The sequence below is a fragment of the Leiobunum rupestre genome, chromosome 2 (assembly GCF_980474605.1).
Source record: "Leiobunum rupestre chromosome 2, qqLeiRupe1.1.hap1, whole genome shotgun sequence".
Lineage (NCBI taxonomy): Eukaryota > Metazoa > Arthropoda > Arachnida > Opiliones > Sclerosomatidae > Leiobunum > Leiobunum rupestre.
The window spans coordinates 27,003,018-27,016,478 of record NC_143385.1 but is presented as its reverse complement, the minus strand read 5'-3'; the positions used below and the strand labels follow the sequence as shown (position 1 = coordinate 27,016,478).

The following is a 13,461-nucleotide window of genomic DNA, read 5'->3' as shown; positions in this document are numbered from 1 at the left end:
TGGCTCGGTGGCGCGACGGTAGCGCGTCTGACTGCAGATCAGAAGTCTGCGTGTTCGAATCACGTCCGGGTCATTTGGTTTTTACTTCCTGTATTTCACAATGTATTATGTCGAACCTGACCAGAGCTCATGTAACGTGGCTCGGTAGCGCGTCTGACTCCAGATCAGAAGGCTGCGTGTTCGAATCACGTCCGGGTCATTTGGTTTTTACTTCCAGTAATTCACAATGTATTATGTCGAACCTCACCAGAGCTTATGTAACGTGGCTCGGTGGCGCGACGGTAGCGCGTCTGACTGCAGATCAGAAGGCTGCGTGTTCGAATCACGTCCGGGTCATTTGGTTTTTACTTCCAGTAATTCACAATGTATTATGTCGAACCTCACCAGAGCTTATGTAACGTGGCTCGGTGGCGCGACGGTAGCGCGTCTGACTGCAGATCAGAAGGCTGCGTGTTCGAATCACGTCCGGGTCATTTGGTTTTTACTTAAAGTAATTCACAATGTATTATGTCGAACCTGACCAGAGCTCATGTAACGTGGCTCGGTGGCGCGACGGTAGCGCGTCTGACTGCAGATCAGAAGGCTGCGTGTTCGAATCACGTCCGGGTCATTTGGTTTGTACTTCCTGTAATTCACAATGTATTATGTCGAACCTGACCAAAACGTATGTAACGTGGCTCGGTGGCGCAACGGTAGCGCGTCTGACTCCAGATCAGAAGGCTGCGTGTACGAATCACGTCCGGGTCATTTGGTTTTTACTTCCAGTAATTCACAATATATTATGTCGAACCTGACCAGAGCTTATGTAACGTGGCTCGGTGGCGAAACGGTAGCTGATTCCAGATAGAAGGCTGCGTGTTCGAATCACGTCCGGGTCATTTGGTTTTTACTTCCAGTAATTCACAATGTATTATGTCGAACCTGACCAGAGCTAATGTAACGTGGCTCGGTGGCGCAACGGTAGCGCGTCTGACTGCAGATCAGAAGTCTGCGTGTTCGAATCACGTCCGGGTCATTTGGTTTTTACTTCCTGTATTTCACAATGTATTATGTCGAACCTGACCAGAGCTCATGTAACGTGGCTCGGTAGCGCGTCTGACTCCAGATCAGAAGGCTGCGTGTTCGAATCACGTCCAGGTCATTTGGTTTTTACTTCCAGTAATTCACAATGTATTATGTCGAACCTCACCAGAGCTTATGTAACGTGGCTCGGTGGCGCGACGGTAGCGCGTCTGACTGCAGATCAGAAGGCGGCGTGTACGAATCACGTCCGGGTCATTTGGTTTTTACTTCCAGTAATTCACAATATATTATGTCGAACCTCACCAGAGCTTATGTAACGTGGCTCGGTGGCGCAACGGTAGCGCGTCTGACTCCAGATCAGAAGGCTGGGTGTTTGAATCACGTCCGGGTCATTTGGTTTGTACTTCCTGTAATTCACAATATATTATGTCGAACCTGACCAGAGCTTATGTAACGTGGCTCGGTGGCGCGTCTGACTCCAGATCAGAAGGCTGCGTGTTCGAATCACGTCCGGGTCATTTGGTTTTTACTTCCAGTAATTCACAATGTATTATGTCGAACCTGACCAGAGCTTATGTTACGTGGCTCGGTGGCGCGACGGTAGCGCGTCTGACTGCAGATCAGAAGTCTGCGTGTTCGAATCACGTCCGGGTCATTTGGTTTTTACTTCCTGTATTTCACAATGTATTATGTCGAACCTGACCAGAGCTCATGTAACGTGGCTCGGTAGCGCGTCTGACTCCAGATCAGAAGGCTGCGTGTTCGAATCACGTCCGGGTCATTTGGTTTTTACTTCCAGTAATTCACAATGTATTATGTCGAACCTCACCAGAGCTTATGTAACGTGGCTCGGTGGCGCGACGGTAGCGCGTCTGACTGCAGATCAGAAGGCTGCGTGTTCGAATCACGTCCGGGTCATTTGGTTTTTACTTCCAGTAATTCACAATGTATTATGTCGAACCTCACCAGAGCTTATGTAACGTGGCTCGGTGGCGCGACGGTAGCGCGTCTGACTGCAGATCAGAAGGCTGCGTGTTCGAATCACGTCCGGGTCATTTGGTTTTTACTTAAAGTAATTCACAATGTATTATGTCGAACCTGACCAGAGCTCATGTAACGTGGCTCGGTGGCGCGACGGTAGCGCGTCTGACTGCAGATCAGAAGGCTGCGTGTTCGAATCACGTCCGGGTCATTTGGTTTGTACTTCCTGTAATTCACAATGTATTATGTCGAACCTGACCAAAACGTATGTAACGTGGCTCGGTGGCGCAACGGTAGCGCGTCTGACTCCAGATCAGAAGGCTGCGTGTTCGAATCACGTCCGGGTCATTTGGTTTTTACTTCCAGTAATTCACAATGTATTATGTCGAACCTGACCAGAGCTAATGTAACGTGGCTCGGTGGCGCGACGGTAGCGCGTCTGACTGCAGATCAGAAGGCTGCGTGTTCGAATCACGTCAGGGTAATTTGGTTTGTACTTCCTGTAATTCACAATATATTATGTCGAACCTGACCAAAACGTATGTAACGTGGCTCGGTGGCGCAACGGTAGCGCGTCTGACTCCAGATCAGAAGGCTGCGTGTTCGAATCACGTCCGGGTCACTTGGATTTTACTTCCAGTAATTAACAATATATTATGTCGAACCTGACCAGAGCTTATGTAACGTGGCTCGGTGGCGCAACGGTAGCGCGTCTGACTCCAGATCAGAAGGCTGCGTGTTCGAATCACGTCCGGGTCATTTGGTTTGTACTTCCTGTAATTCACAATATATTATGTCGAACCTGACCAAAACGTATGTAACGTGGCTCGGTGGCGCAACGGTAGCGCGTCTGACTCCAGATCAGAAGGCTGCGTGTTCGAATCACGTCCGGGTCATTTGGTTTTTACTTCCAGTAATTCACAATGTATTATGTCGAACCTGACCAGAGCTAATGTAACGTGGCTCGGTGGCGCAACGGTAGCGCGTCTGACTCCAGATCAGAAGGCTGCGTGTACGAATCACGTCCGGGTCATTTGGTTTTTACTTCCAGTAATTCACAATATATTATGTCGAACCTGACCAGAGCTTATGTAACGTGGCTCGGTGGCGCAACGGTAGCTGATTCCAGATAGAAGGCTGCGTTTTCGAATCACGTCCGGGTCATTTGGTTTTTACTTCCAGTAATTCACAATGTATTATGTCGAACCTGACCAGAGCTAATGTAACGTGGCTCGGTGGCGCAACGGTAGCGCGTCTGACTCCAGATCAGAAGGCTGCGTGTTCGAATCACGTCCGGGTCATTTGGTTTGTACTTCCAGTAATTCACAATATATTATGTCGAACGTGACCAGAGCTTGTGTAACGTGGCTCGGTGGCGCAACGGTAGCGCGTCTGACTCCAGATCAGAAGGCTGCGTGTTCGAATCACGTCCGGGTCATTTGGTTCTTACTTCCAGTAATTCACAATGATTATGTCGAACCTGACCAGAGCTAATGTAACGTGGCTCGGTGGCGCAACGGTAGCGCGTCTGACTCCAGATCAGAAGGCTGCGTGTTCGAATCACGTCCGGGTCATTTGGTTTGTACTTCCTGTAATTCACAATATATTATGTCGAACCTGACCAAAACGTATGTAACGTGGCTCGGTGGCGCAACGGTAGCGCGTCTGACTCCAGATCAGAAGGCTGCGTGTTCGAATCACGTTCGGGTCATTTGGATTTTACTTCCAGTAATTAACAATATATTATGTCGAACCTGACCAGAGCGTATGTAACGTGGCTCGGTGGCGCAACGGTAGCGCGTCTGACTCCAGATCAGAAGGCTGCGTGTTCGAATCACGTCCGGGTCATTTGGTTTTTACTTCCAGTAATTCACAATGTATTATGTCGAACCTGACCAGAGCTAATGTAACGTGGCTCGGTGGCGCAACGGTAGCGCGTCTGACTCCAGATCAGAAGGCTGCGTGTACGAATCACGTCCGGGTCATTTGGTTTTTACTTCCAGTAATTCACAATATATTATGTCGAACCTGACCAGAGCTAATGTAACGTGGCTCGGTGGCGCAACGGTAGCGCGTCTGACTCCAGCTCAGAAAGCTGCGTGTTCGAATCACGTCCGGGTCATTTGGTTTTTATTTCCAGTAATTCACATTATATTATGTCGAACCTGACCAGAGCTTATGTAACGTGGCTCGGTGGCGCAACGGTAGCTGATTCGAGATAGAAGGCTGCGTGTTCGAATCACGTCCGGGTCATTTGGTTTTTACTTCCAGTAATTCACAATGTATTATGTCGAACCTGACCAGAGCTAATGTAACGTGGCTCGGTGGCGCAACGGTAGCGCGTCTGACTCCAGATCAGAAGGCTGCCTGTTCGAATCACGTCCGGGTCATTTGGTTTGTACTTCCAGTAATTCACAATATATTATGTCGAACGTGACCAGAGCTTGTGTAACGTGGCTCGGTGGCGCAACGGTAGCGCGTCTGACTCCAGATCAGAAGGCTGCGTGTTCGAATCACGTCCGGGACATTTGGTTTTTACTTCCAGTAATTCACAATGTATTATGTCGAACCTGACCAGACCTCATGTAACGTGGCTCGGTGGCGCAACGGTAGTGCGTCTGAATCCAGATCAGAAGGCTGCGTGTTCGAATAACTTCCGGGTCATTTGGTTTTTACTTCCAGTAATTCACAATATATTATGTCGAACCTGACCAGAGCTCATGTAACGTGGCTCGGTGGCGCGACGGTAGCGCGTCTGACTTCAGATCAGAAGGCTGCGTGTTCGAATAACGTCCGGGTCATTTGGTTTTTACTTAAAGTAATTCACAATGTATTATGTCGAACCGGACCAGACCTCATGTAACGTGGCTCGGTGGCGCAACGGTAGTGCGTCTCATTCCAGATCAGAAGGCTGCGTGTTCGAATAACGTCCGGGTCATTTGGGTTTTACTTCCAGTAATTCACAATATATTATGTCGAACCTGAACGGAGCTCATGTAACGTGGCTCGGTGGCGCGACGGTAGCGCGTCTGACTTCAGATCAGAAGGCTGCGTGTTCGAGTAACGTCCGGGTCGTTTGGTTTTTACTTCCAGTAATTCACAATATATTATGTCGAACCAGACCAGAGCTAATGTAACGTGGCTCGGTGGCGCAACGGTAGCGCGTCTGACTCCAGATCAGAAGGCTGCGTGTACGAATCACGTCCGGGTCATTTGGTTTTTACTTCCAGTAATTCACTATGTATTATGTCGAACCTGACCAGACCTCATGTAACGTGGCTCGGTAGCGCGTCTGACTCCAGATCAGAAGGCTGCGTGTTCGAATCACGTCCGGGTCATTTGGTTTTTACTTCCAGTAATTCACAATATATTATGTCGAACCTGACCAGAGCTTATGTAACGTGGCTCGGTGGCGCAACGGTAGCGCGTCTGACTCCAGATCAGAAGGCTGGGTGTTCGAATCACGTCCGGGTCATTTGGTTTTTACTTCCAGTAATTCACAATGTATTATGTCGAACCTGACCAGAGCTCATGTAACGTGGCTCGGTAGCGCGTCTGACTCCAGATCAGAAGGCTGCGTGTTCGAATCACGTCCGGGTCATTTGGTTTTTACTTCCAGTAATTCACAATATATTATGTCGAACCTGACCAGAGCTTATGTAACGTGGCTCGGTGGCGCAACGGTAGCGCGTCTGACTCCAGATCAGAAGGCTGCGTGTTCAAATCACGTCCGGGTCATTTGGTTTTTACTTCCAGTAATTCACAATTTATTATGTCGAACCTGACCAGAACTAATGTAACGTGGCTCGGTGGCGCAACGGTAGCGCGTCTGACTCCAGATCAGAAGGCTGCGTGTTCGAATCACGTCCGGGTCATTTGGTTTTTACTTCCAGTAATTCACAATATATTATGTCGAACCTGACCAGAACTTATGTAACGTGGCTCGGTGGCGCAACGGTAGCGCGTCTGACTCCAGATCAGAAGGCTGCGTGTTCGAATCACGTCCGGGTCATTTGGTTTTTACTTCCAGTAATTCACAATATATTATGTCGAACCTGACCAGAGCTTATGTAACGTGGCTCGGTGGCGCAACGGAAGTGCGTCTGACTCCAGATCAGAAGGCGGCGTGTTCGAATCACGTCCGGGTCATTTGGTTTTTACTTCCAGTAATTCACAATATATTATGTCGAACCTGACCAGACCTCATGTAACGTGGCTCGGTGGCGCGACGGTAGCGCGTCTGACTTCAGATCAGAAGGCTGCGTGTTCGAATAACGTCCGGGTCATTTGGTTTTTACTTAAAGTAATTCACAATGTATTATGTCGAACCGGACCAGACCTCATGTAACGTGGCTCGGTGGCGCAACGGTAGTGCGTCTCATTCCAGATCAGAAGGCTGCGTGTTCGAATAACGTCCGGGTCATTTGGGTTTTACTTCCAGTAATTCACAATATATTATGTCGAACCTGAACGGAGCTCATGTAACGTGGCTCGGTGGCGCGACGGTAGCGCGTCTGACTTCAGATCAGAAGGCTGCGTGTTCGAGTAACGTCCGGGTCGTTTGGTTTTTACTTCCAGTAATTCACAATATATTATGTCGAACCAGACCAGAGCTAATGTAACGTGGCTCGGTGGCGCAACGGTAGCGCGTCTGACTCCAGATCAGAAGGCTGCGTGTACGAATCACGTCCGGGTCATTTGGTTTTTACTTCCAGTAATTCACAATGTATTATGTCGAACCTGACCAGACCTCATGTAACGTGGCTCGGTAGCGCGTCTGACTCCAGATCAGAAGGCTGCGTGTTCGAATCACGTCCGGGTCATTTGGTTTTTACTTCCAGTAATTCACAATATATTATGTCGAACCTGACCAGAGCTTATGTAACGTGGCTCGGTGGCGCAACGGTAGCGCGTCTGACTCCAGATCAGAAGGCTGGGTGTTCGAATCACGTCCGGGTCATTTGGTTTTTACTTCCAGTAATTCACAATGTATTATGTCGAACCTGACCAGAGCTCATGTAACGTGGCTCGGTAGCGCGTCTGACTCCAGATCAGAAGGCTGCGTGTTCGAATCACGTCCGGGTCATTTGGTTTTTACTTCCAGTAATTCACAATATATTATGTCGAACCTGACCAGAGCTTATGTAACGTGGCTCGGTGGCGCAACGGTAGCGCGTCTGACTCCAGATCAGAAGGCTGCGTGTTCAAATCACGTCCGGGTCATTTGGTTTTTACTTCCAGTAATTCACAATTTATTATGTCGAACCTGACCAGAACTAATGTAACGTGGCTCGGTGGCGCAACGGTAGCGCGTCTGACTCCAGATCAGAAGGCTGCGTGTTCGAATCACGTCCGGGTCATTTGGTTTTTACTTCCAGTAATTCACAATATATTATGTCGAACCTGACCAGAACTTATGTAACGTGGCTCGGTGGCGCAACGGTAGCGCGTCTGACTCCAGATCAGAAGGCTGCGTGTTCGAATCACGTCCGGGTCATTTGGTTTTTACTTCCAGTAATTCACAATATATTATGTCGAACCTGACCAGAGCTTATGTAACGTGGCTCGGTGGCGCAACGGAAGTGCGTCTGACTCCAGATCAGAAGGCGGCGTGTTCGAATCACGTCCGGGTCATTTGGTTTTTACTTCCAGTAATTCACAATATATTATGTCGAACCTGACCAGACCTCATGTAACGTGGCTCGGTGGCGCAACGGTAGCGCGTCTGACTCCAGATCAGAAAGCTGGGTGTTCGAATCACGTCCGGGTCACTTGGATTTTACTTCCAGTAATTAATAATATATTATGTCGAACCTGACCAGAGCGTAGGTAACGTGGCTCGGTGGCGCAACGGTAGCGCGTCTGACTCCAGATCAGAAGGCTGCGTGTTCGAATCACGTCCGGGTCATTTGGTTTTTACTTCCAGTAATTCACAATGTATTATGTCGAACCTGACCAGAGCTAATGTAACGTGGCTCGGTGGCGCAACGGTAGCGCGTCTGACTCCAGATCAGAAGGCTGCGTGTACGAATCACGTCCGGGTCATTTGGTTTTTACTTCCAGTAATTCACAATATATTATGTCGAACCTGACCAGAGCTAATGTAACGTGGCTCGGTGGCGCAACGGTAGCGCGTCTGACTCCAGCTCAGAAAGCTGCGTGTTCAAATCACGTCCGGGTCATTTGGTTTTTATTTCCAGTAATTCACATTATATTATGTCGAACCTGACCAGAGCTTATGTAACGTGGCTCGGTGGCGCAACGGTAGCTGATTCCAGGTAGAAGGCTGCGTGTTCGAATCACGTCCGGGTCATTTGGTTTGTACTTCCAGTAATTCACAATATATTATGTCGAACGTGACCAGAGCTTGTGTAACGTGGCTCGGTGGCGCAACGGTAGCGCGTCTGACTCCAGATCAGAAGGCTGCGTGTTCGAATCACGTCCGGGACATTTGGTTTTTACTTCCAGTAATTCACAATGTATTATGTCGAACCTGACCAGACCTCATGTAACGTGGCTCGGTGGCGCAACGGTAGTGCGTCTGACTCCAGATCAGAAGGCTGCGTGTTCGAATAACTTCCGGGTCATTTGGTTTTTACTTCCAGTAATTCACAATATATTATGTCGAACCTGACCAGAGCTCATGTAACGTGGCTCGGTGGCGCGACGGTAGCGCGTCTGACTTCAGATCAGAAGGCTGCGTGTTCGAATAACGTCCGGGTCATTTGGTTTTTACTTAAAGTAATTCACAATGTATTATGTCGAACCGGACCAGAGCTTACGTAACGTTGCTCGGTGGCGCAACGGTAGCGCGTCTGACTCCAGATCAGAAGGCTGCGTGTTCGAATCACGTCCGGGTCATTTGGTTTTTACTTAAAGTAATTCACAATGTATTATGTCGAACCTGACCAGACCTCATGTAACGTGGCTCGGTGGCGCAACGGTAGTGCGTCTCATTCCAGATCAGAAGGCTGCGTGTTCGAATAACGTCCGGGTCATTTGGGTTTTACTTCCAGTAATTCACAATATATTATGTCGAACCTGACCGGAGCTCATGTAACGTGGCTCGGTGGCGCGACGGTAGCGCGTCTGACTTCAGATCAGAAGGCTGCGTGTTCGAGTAACGTCCGGGTCGTTTGGTTTTTACTTCCAGTAATTCACAATATATTATGTCGAACCAGACCAGAGCTAATGTAACGTGGCTCGGTGGCGCAACGGTAGCGCGTCTGACTCCAGATCAGAAGGCTGCGTGTTCGAATCACGTCCGGGTCATTTGGTTTTTACTTCCAGTAATTCACAATATATTATGTCGAACCTGACCAGAGCTTATGTAACGTGGCTCGGTGGCGCAACGGTAGCGCGTCTGACTCCAGATCAGAAGGCTGGGTGTTCGAATCACGTCCGGGTCATTTGGTTTTTACTTCCAGTAATTCACAATGTATTATGTCGAACCTGACCAGAGCTCATGTAACGTGGCTCGGTAGCGCGTCTGACTCCAGATCAGAAGGCTGCGTGTTCGAATCACGTCCGGGTCATTTGGTTTTTACTTCCAGTAATTCACAATATATTATGTCGAACCTGACCAGAGCTTATGTAACGTGGCTCGGTGGCGCAACGGTAGCGCGTCTGACTCCAGATCAGAAGGCTGCGTGTTCAAATCACGTCCGGGTCATTTGGTTTTTACTTCCAGTAATTCACAATATATTATGTCGAACCTGACCAGAACTAATGTAACGTGGCTCGGTGGCGCAACGGTAGCGCGTCTGACTCCAGATCAGAAGGCTGCGTGTTCGAATCACGTCCGGGTCATTTGGTTTTTACTTCCAGTAATTCACAATATATTATGTCGAACCTGACCAGAACTTATGTAACGTGGCTCGGTGGCGCAACGGTAGCGCGTCTGACTCCAGATCAGAAGGCTGCGTGTTCGAATCACGTCCGGGTCATTTGGTTTTTACTTCCAGTAATTCACAATATATTATGTCGAACCTGACCAGAGCTTATGTAACGTGGCTCGGTGGCGCAACGGAAGTGCGTCTGACTCCAGATCAGAAGGCGGCGTGTTCGAATCACGTCCGGGTCATTTGGTTTTTACTTCCAGTAATTCACAATATATTATGTCGAACCTGACCAGACCTCATGTAACGTGGCTCGGTGGCGCAACGGTAGCGCGTCTGACTCCAGATCAGAAAGCTGGGTGTTCGAATCACGTCCGGGTCACTTGCATTTTACTTCCAGTAATTAATAATATATTATGTCGAACCTGACCAGAGCGTATGTAACGTGGCTCGGTGGCGCAACGGTAGCGCGTCTGACTCCAGATCAGAAGGCTGCGTGTTCGAATCACGTCCGGGTCATTTGGTTTTTACTTCCAGTAATTCACAATGTATTATGTCGAACCTGACCAGAGCTAATGTAACGTGGCTCGGTGGCGCAACGGTAGCGCGTCTGACTCCAGATCAGAAGGCTGCGTGTACGAATCACGTCCGGGTCATTTGGTTTTTACTTCCAGTAATTCACAATGTATTATGTCGAACCTGACCAGAGCTAATGTAACGTGGCTCGGTGGCGCAACGGTAGCGCGTCTGACTCCAGATCAGAAGGCTGCGTGTTCGAATCACGTCCGGGTCATTTGGTTTGTACTTCCAGTAATTCACAATATATTATGTCGAACGTGACCAGAGCTTGTGTAACGTGGCTCGGTGGCGCAACGGTAGCGCGTCTGACTCCAGATCAGAAGGCTGCGTGTTCGAATCACGTCCGGGTCATTTGGTTTTTACTTCCAGTAATTCACAATATATTATGTCGAACCTCACCAGTGCTTATGTAACGTGGCTCGGTGGCGCAACGGTAGCGCGTCTGACTCCAGATCAGAAGGCTGCGTGTTCGAATCACGTCCGGGTCATTTGGTTTTTACTTCCAGTAATTCACAATATATTATGTCGAACCTGACCAGAGCTTATGTAACGTGGCTCGGTGGCGCAACGGTAGCGCGTCTGACTCCAGATCAGAAGGCTGCGTGTTCGAATCACGTCCGGGTCATTTGGTTCTTACTTCCAGTAATTCACAATGTATTATGTCGAACCTGACCAGAGCTAATGTAACGTGGCTCGGTGGCGCAACGGTAGCGCGTCTGACTCCAGATCAGAAGGCTGCGTGTTCGAATCACGTCCGGGTCATTTGGTTTTTACTTCCAGTAATTCACAATATATTAAGTCGAACCTCACCAGTGCTTATGTAACGTGGCTCGGTGGCGCAACGGTAGCGCGTCTGACTCTAGATCAGATGGCTGGGTGTTCGAATCACGTCCGAGTCATTTGGTTTTTACTTCCAGTAATTCACAATGTATTATGTCGAACCTGACCAGAGCTCATGTAACGTGGCTCGGTGGCGCAACGGTAGTGCGTCTGACTGCAGATCAGAAGACTGCGTGTTCGAATCACGTCCGGGTCATTTGGTTTTTACTTCCAGTAATTCACAATGTATTATGTCGAACCTGACCAGACCTCATGTAACGTGGCTCGGTGGCGCAACGGTAGTGCGTCTGACTGCAGATCAGAAGGCTGCGTGTTCGAATCACGTCCGGGTCATTTGGTTTTTACTTAAAGTAATTCACAATGTATTATGTCGAACCTGACCAGACCTAATGTAACGTGGCTCGGTGGCGCAACGGTAGCGCGTCTGACTCCAGATCTTAAGGCTGCGTGTTCGAATCACATCCGGGTTATTTGGATTTTACTTCCAGTAATTCACAATGTATTATGTCGAACCTGACCAGAGCTCATGTAACGTGGCTCGGTAGCGCGTCTCACTCCAGATCAGTAGGCTGCGTGTTCGAATCACGTCCGGGTCATTTGGTTTTTACTTCCAGTAATTCACAATGTATTATGTCGAACCTGACCAGAACTAATGTAACGTTGGCTCGGTGGCGCAACGGTAGCGCGTTTGACTCCAGATCAGAAGGCTGCGTGTTCGAATCACGTCAGGGTAATTTGGTTTGTACTTCCTGTAATTCACAATATATTATGTCGAACCTGACCAAAACGTATGTAACGTGGCTCGGTGGCGCAACGGTAGTGCGTCTGACTCCAGATCAGAAGGCTGCGTGTTCGAATCACGTCCGGGTCACTTGGATTTTACTTCCAGTAATTAACAATATATTATGTCGAACCTGACCAGAGCTTATGTAACGTGGCTCGGTGGCGCAACGGTAGCGCGTCTGACTCCAGATCTGAAGGCTGCGTGTTCGAATCACGTCCGGGTCATTTGGTTTTTACTTCCGGTAATTCACAATGTATTATGTCGAACCTGACCAGAGCTAATGTAACGTGGCTCGGTGGCGCAACGGTAGCGCGTCTGACTCCAGATCAGAAGGCTGCGTGTACGAATCACGTCCGGGTCATTTGGTTTTTACTTCCAGTAATTCACAATATATTATGTCGAACCTGACCAGAGCTAATGTAACGTGGCTCGGTGGCGCAACGGTAGCGCGTCTGACTCCAGCTCAGAAAGCTGCGTGTTCGAATCACGTCCGGGTCATTTGGTTTTTATTTCCAGTAATTCACATTATATTATGTCGAACCTGACCAGAGGTTATGTAACGTGGCTCGGTGGCGCAACGGTATCTGATTCCAGATAGAAGGCTGCGTGTTCGAATCACGTCCGGGTCATTTGGTTTTTACTTCCAGTAATTCACAATGTATTATGTCGAACCTGACCAGAGCTAATGTAACGTGGCTCGGTGGCGCAACGGTAGCGCGTCTGACTCCAGATCAGAAGGCTGCGTGTTCGAATCACGTCCGGTTCATTTGGTTTGTACTTCCAGTAATTCACAATATATTATGTCGAACGTGACCAGAGCTTGTGTAACGTGGCTCGGTGGCGCAACGGTAGCGCGTCTGACTCCAGATCAGAAGGCTGCGTGTTCGAATCACGTCCGGATCATTTGGTTTTTACTTCCAGTAATTCACAATGTATTATGTCGAACCTGACCAGAGCTAATGTAACGTGGCTCGGTGGCGCAACGATAGCGCGTCTGACTCCAGATCAGAAGGCTGCGTGTTCGAACCACGTCCGGGTCATTTGGTTTTTACTTCCAGTAATTCACAATATATTATGTCGAACCTCACCAGTGCTTATGTAACGTGGCTCGGTGGCGCAACGGTAGCGCGTCTGACTCTAGATCAGAAGGCTGGGTGTTCGAATCACGTCCGAGTCATTTGGTTTTTACTTCCAGTAATTCACAATGTATTATGTCGAACCTGACCAGAGCTCATGTAACGTGGCTCGGTAGCGCGTCTGACTCCAGATAAGAAGGCTGCGTGTTCGAACCACGTCCGGGTCATTTGGTTTTTATTTCCAGTAATTCACATTATATTATGTCGAACCTGACCAGAGGTTATGTAACGTGGCTCGGTGGCGCAACGGTAGCTGATTCCAGATAGAAGGCTGCGTGTT

General features: G+C 48.8%; 47 non-coding genes across 47 annotated transcripts; all 47 read left to right on the top strand.

Moving 5' to 3' along the window:
- The first annotated feature begins 1 nt into the window (after window position 1).
- On the top strand, window positions 2-73 carry TRNAC-GCA (transfer RNA cysteine (anticodon GCA)). Its single transcript has one exon. It is a non-coding gene; the product is annotated as a tRNA-Cys (tRNA).
- Window positions 74-264: 191 nt separating this feature from the next.
- On the top strand, window positions 265-336 carry TRNAC-GCA (transfer RNA cysteine (anticodon GCA)). Its single transcript has one exon. It is a non-coding gene; the product is annotated as a tRNA-Cys (tRNA).
- Window positions 337-401: 65 nt separating this feature from the next.
- Window positions 402-473, top strand: TRNAC-GCA (transfer RNA cysteine (anticodon GCA)). The gene has a single exon. It is a non-coding gene; the product is annotated as a tRNA-Cys (tRNA).
- Window positions 474-538: 65 nt separating this feature from the next.
- Window positions 539-610, top strand: TRNAC-GCA (transfer RNA cysteine (anticodon GCA)). The gene has a single exon. It is a non-coding gene; the product is annotated as a tRNA-Cys (tRNA).
- A 333-nt stretch (window positions 611-943) lies between these two features.
- TRNAC-GCA (transfer RNA cysteine (anticodon GCA)) lies at window positions 944-1,015 on the top strand. The gene has a single exon. It is a non-coding gene; the product is annotated as a tRNA-Cys (tRNA).
- Window positions 1,016-1,206: 191 nt separating this feature from the next.
- On the top strand, window positions 1,207-1,278 carry TRNAC-GCA (transfer RNA cysteine (anticodon GCA)). The gene has a single exon. It is a non-coding gene; the product is annotated as a tRNA-Cys (tRNA).
- Window positions 1,279-1,606: 328 nt separating this feature from the next.
- Window positions 1,607-1,678, top strand: TRNAC-GCA (transfer RNA cysteine (anticodon GCA)). Its single transcript has one exon. It is a non-coding gene; the product is annotated as a tRNA-Cys (tRNA).
- A 191-nt stretch (window positions 1,679-1,869) lies between these two features.
- TRNAC-GCA (transfer RNA cysteine (anticodon GCA)) lies at window positions 1,870-1,941 on the top strand. Its single transcript has one exon. It is a non-coding gene; the product is annotated as a tRNA-Cys (tRNA).
- A 65-nt stretch (window positions 1,942-2,006) lies between these two features.
- TRNAC-GCA (transfer RNA cysteine (anticodon GCA)) lies at window positions 2,007-2,078 on the top strand. Its single transcript has one exon. It is a non-coding gene; the product is annotated as a tRNA-Cys (tRNA).
- Window positions 2,079-2,143: 65 nt separating this feature from the next.
- On the top strand, window positions 2,144-2,215 carry TRNAC-GCA (transfer RNA cysteine (anticodon GCA)). The gene has a single exon. It is a non-coding gene; the product is annotated as a tRNA-Cys (tRNA).
- Window positions 2,216-2,280: 65 nt separating this feature from the next.
- Window positions 2,281-2,352, top strand: TRNAW-CCA (transfer RNA tryptophan (anticodon CCA)). The gene has a single exon. It is a non-coding gene; the product is annotated as a tRNA-Trp (tRNA).
- Window positions 2,353-2,554: 202 nt separating this feature from the next.
- TRNAW-CCA (transfer RNA tryptophan (anticodon CCA)) lies at window positions 2,555-2,626 on the top strand. The gene has a single exon. It is a non-coding gene; the product is annotated as a tRNA-Trp (tRNA).
- Window positions 2,627-2,691: 65 nt separating this feature from the next.
- TRNAW-CCA (transfer RNA tryptophan (anticodon CCA)) lies at window positions 2,692-2,763 on the top strand. Its single transcript has one exon. It is a non-coding gene; the product is annotated as a tRNA-Trp (tRNA).
- Window positions 2,764-2,828: 65 nt separating this feature from the next.
- TRNAW-CCA (transfer RNA tryptophan (anticodon CCA)) lies at window positions 2,829-2,900 on the top strand. The gene has a single exon. It is a non-coding gene; the product is annotated as a tRNA-Trp (tRNA).
- Window positions 2,901-3,233: 333 nt separating this feature from the next.
- TRNAW-CCA (transfer RNA tryptophan (anticodon CCA)) lies at window positions 3,234-3,305 on the top strand. The gene has a single exon. It is a non-coding gene; the product is annotated as a tRNA-Trp (tRNA).
- A 65-nt stretch (window positions 3,306-3,370) lies between these two features.
- Window positions 3,371-3,442, top strand: TRNAW-CCA (transfer RNA tryptophan (anticodon CCA)). Its single transcript has one exon. It is a non-coding gene; the product is annotated as a tRNA-Trp (tRNA).
- Window positions 3,443-3,506: 64 nt separating this feature from the next.
- TRNAW-CCA (transfer RNA tryptophan (anticodon CCA)) lies at window positions 3,507-3,578 on the top strand. The gene has a single exon. It is a non-coding gene; the product is annotated as a tRNA-Trp (tRNA).
- Window positions 3,579-3,643: 65 nt separating this feature from the next.
- On the top strand, window positions 3,644-3,715 carry TRNAW-CCA (transfer RNA tryptophan (anticodon CCA)). The gene has a single exon. It is a non-coding gene; the product is annotated as a tRNA-Trp (tRNA).
- A 65-nt stretch (window positions 3,716-3,780) lies between these two features.
- Window positions 3,781-3,852, top strand: TRNAW-CCA (transfer RNA tryptophan (anticodon CCA)). The gene has a single exon. It is a non-coding gene; the product is annotated as a tRNA-Trp (tRNA).
- A 202-nt stretch (window positions 3,853-4,054) lies between these two features.
- Window positions 4,055-4,126, top strand: TRNAW-CCA (transfer RNA tryptophan (anticodon CCA)). The gene has a single exon. It is a non-coding gene; the product is annotated as a tRNA-Trp (tRNA).
- Window positions 4,127-4,459: 333 nt separating this feature from the next.
- Window positions 4,460-4,531, top strand: TRNAW-CCA (transfer RNA tryptophan (anticodon CCA)). The gene has a single exon. It is a non-coding gene; the product is annotated as a tRNA-Trp (tRNA).
- Window positions 4,532-5,670: 1,139 nt separating this feature from the next.
- On the top strand, window positions 5,671-5,742 carry TRNAW-CCA (transfer RNA tryptophan (anticodon CCA)). The gene has a single exon. It is a non-coding gene; the product is annotated as a tRNA-Trp (tRNA).
- A 65-nt stretch (window positions 5,743-5,807) lies between these two features.
- TRNAW-CCA (transfer RNA tryptophan (anticodon CCA)) lies at window positions 5,808-5,879 on the top strand. Its single transcript has one exon. It is a non-coding gene; the product is annotated as a tRNA-Trp (tRNA).
- A 65-nt stretch (window positions 5,880-5,944) lies between these two features.
- Window positions 5,945-6,016, top strand: TRNAW-CCA (transfer RNA tryptophan (anticodon CCA)). Its single transcript has one exon. It is a non-coding gene; the product is annotated as a tRNA-Trp (tRNA).
- Window positions 6,017-7,155: 1,139 nt separating this feature from the next.
- Window positions 7,156-7,227, top strand: TRNAW-CCA (transfer RNA tryptophan (anticodon CCA)). Its single transcript has one exon. It is a non-coding gene; the product is annotated as a tRNA-Trp (tRNA).
- Window positions 7,228-7,292: 65 nt separating this feature from the next.
- On the top strand, window positions 7,293-7,364 carry TRNAW-CCA (transfer RNA tryptophan (anticodon CCA)). Its single transcript has one exon. It is a non-coding gene; the product is annotated as a tRNA-Trp (tRNA).
- A 65-nt stretch (window positions 7,365-7,429) lies between these two features.
- On the top strand, window positions 7,430-7,501 carry TRNAW-CCA (transfer RNA tryptophan (anticodon CCA)). Its single transcript has one exon. It is a non-coding gene; the product is annotated as a tRNA-Trp (tRNA).
- Window positions 7,502-7,840: 339 nt separating this feature from the next.
- Window positions 7,841-7,912, top strand: TRNAW-CCA (transfer RNA tryptophan (anticodon CCA)). Its single transcript has one exon. It is a non-coding gene; the product is annotated as a tRNA-Trp (tRNA).
- Window positions 7,913-8,114: 202 nt separating this feature from the next.
- On the top strand, window positions 8,115-8,186 carry TRNAW-CCA (transfer RNA tryptophan (anticodon CCA)). The gene has a single exon. It is a non-coding gene; the product is annotated as a tRNA-Trp (tRNA).
- A 196-nt stretch (window positions 8,187-8,382) lies between these two features.
- TRNAW-CCA (transfer RNA tryptophan (anticodon CCA)) lies at window positions 8,383-8,454 on the top strand. The gene has a single exon. It is a non-coding gene; the product is annotated as a tRNA-Trp (tRNA).
- A 750-nt stretch (window positions 8,455-9,204) lies between these two features.
- TRNAW-CCA (transfer RNA tryptophan (anticodon CCA)) lies at window positions 9,205-9,276 on the top strand. Its single transcript has one exon. It is a non-coding gene; the product is annotated as a tRNA-Trp (tRNA).
- Window positions 9,277-9,604: 328 nt separating this feature from the next.
- Window positions 9,605-9,676, top strand: TRNAW-CCA (transfer RNA tryptophan (anticodon CCA)). Its single transcript has one exon. It is a non-coding gene; the product is annotated as a tRNA-Trp (tRNA).
- A 65-nt stretch (window positions 9,677-9,741) lies between these two features.
- On the top strand, window positions 9,742-9,813 carry TRNAW-CCA (transfer RNA tryptophan (anticodon CCA)). The gene has a single exon. It is a non-coding gene; the product is annotated as a tRNA-Trp (tRNA).
- A 65-nt stretch (window positions 9,814-9,878) lies between these two features.
- Window positions 9,879-9,950, top strand: TRNAW-CCA (transfer RNA tryptophan (anticodon CCA)). Its single transcript has one exon. It is a non-coding gene; the product is annotated as a tRNA-Trp (tRNA).
- A 339-nt stretch (window positions 9,951-10,289) lies between these two features.
- TRNAW-CCA (transfer RNA tryptophan (anticodon CCA)) lies at window positions 10,290-10,361 on the top strand. Its single transcript has one exon. It is a non-coding gene; the product is annotated as a tRNA-Trp (tRNA).
- A 202-nt stretch (window positions 10,362-10,563) lies between these two features.
- TRNAW-CCA (transfer RNA tryptophan (anticodon CCA)) lies at window positions 10,564-10,635 on the top strand. The gene has a single exon. It is a non-coding gene; the product is annotated as a tRNA-Trp (tRNA).
- A 65-nt stretch (window positions 10,636-10,700) lies between these two features.
- TRNAW-CCA (transfer RNA tryptophan (anticodon CCA)) lies at window positions 10,701-10,772 on the top strand. Its single transcript has one exon. It is a non-coding gene; the product is annotated as a tRNA-Trp (tRNA).
- A 65-nt stretch (window positions 10,773-10,837) lies between these two features.
- Window positions 10,838-10,909, top strand: TRNAW-CCA (transfer RNA tryptophan (anticodon CCA)). Its single transcript has one exon. It is a non-coding gene; the product is annotated as a tRNA-Trp (tRNA).
- Window positions 10,910-10,974: 65 nt separating this feature from the next.
- TRNAW-CCA (transfer RNA tryptophan (anticodon CCA)) lies at window positions 10,975-11,046 on the top strand. The gene has a single exon. It is a non-coding gene; the product is annotated as a tRNA-Trp (tRNA).
- Window positions 11,047-11,111: 65 nt separating this feature from the next.
- TRNAW-CCA (transfer RNA tryptophan (anticodon CCA)) lies at window positions 11,112-11,183 on the top strand. Its single transcript has one exon. It is a non-coding gene; the product is annotated as a tRNA-Trp (tRNA).
- Window positions 11,184-11,385: 202 nt separating this feature from the next.
- TRNAC-GCA (transfer RNA cysteine (anticodon GCA)) lies at window positions 11,386-11,457 on the top strand. The gene has a single exon. It is a non-coding gene; the product is annotated as a tRNA-Cys (tRNA).
- A 65-nt stretch (window positions 11,458-11,522) lies between these two features.
- TRNAC-GCA (transfer RNA cysteine (anticodon GCA)) lies at window positions 11,523-11,594 on the top strand. The gene has a single exon. It is a non-coding gene; the product is annotated as a tRNA-Cys (tRNA).
- A 466-nt stretch (window positions 11,595-12,060) lies between these two features.
- On the top strand, window positions 12,061-12,132 carry TRNAW-CCA (transfer RNA tryptophan (anticodon CCA)). Its single transcript has one exon. It is a non-coding gene; the product is annotated as a tRNA-Trp (tRNA).
- A 65-nt stretch (window positions 12,133-12,197) lies between these two features.
- TRNAW-CCA (transfer RNA tryptophan (anticodon CCA)) lies at window positions 12,198-12,269 on the top strand. Its single transcript has one exon. It is a non-coding gene; the product is annotated as a tRNA-Trp (tRNA).
- A 202-nt stretch (window positions 12,270-12,471) lies between these two features.
- TRNAW-CCA (transfer RNA tryptophan (anticodon CCA)) lies at window positions 12,472-12,543 on the top strand. Its single transcript has one exon. It is a non-coding gene; the product is annotated as a tRNA-Trp (tRNA).
- A 333-nt stretch (window positions 12,544-12,876) lies between these two features.
- On the top strand, window positions 12,877-12,948 carry TRNAW-CCA (transfer RNA tryptophan (anticodon CCA)). The gene has a single exon. It is a non-coding gene; the product is annotated as a tRNA-Trp (tRNA).
- A 65-nt stretch (window positions 12,949-13,013) lies between these two features.
- TRNAW-CCA (transfer RNA tryptophan (anticodon CCA)) lies at window positions 13,014-13,085 on the top strand. Its single transcript has one exon. It is a non-coding gene; the product is annotated as a tRNA-Trp (tRNA).
- The last annotated feature ends 376 nt before the right edge of the window (window positions 13,086-13,461 follow it).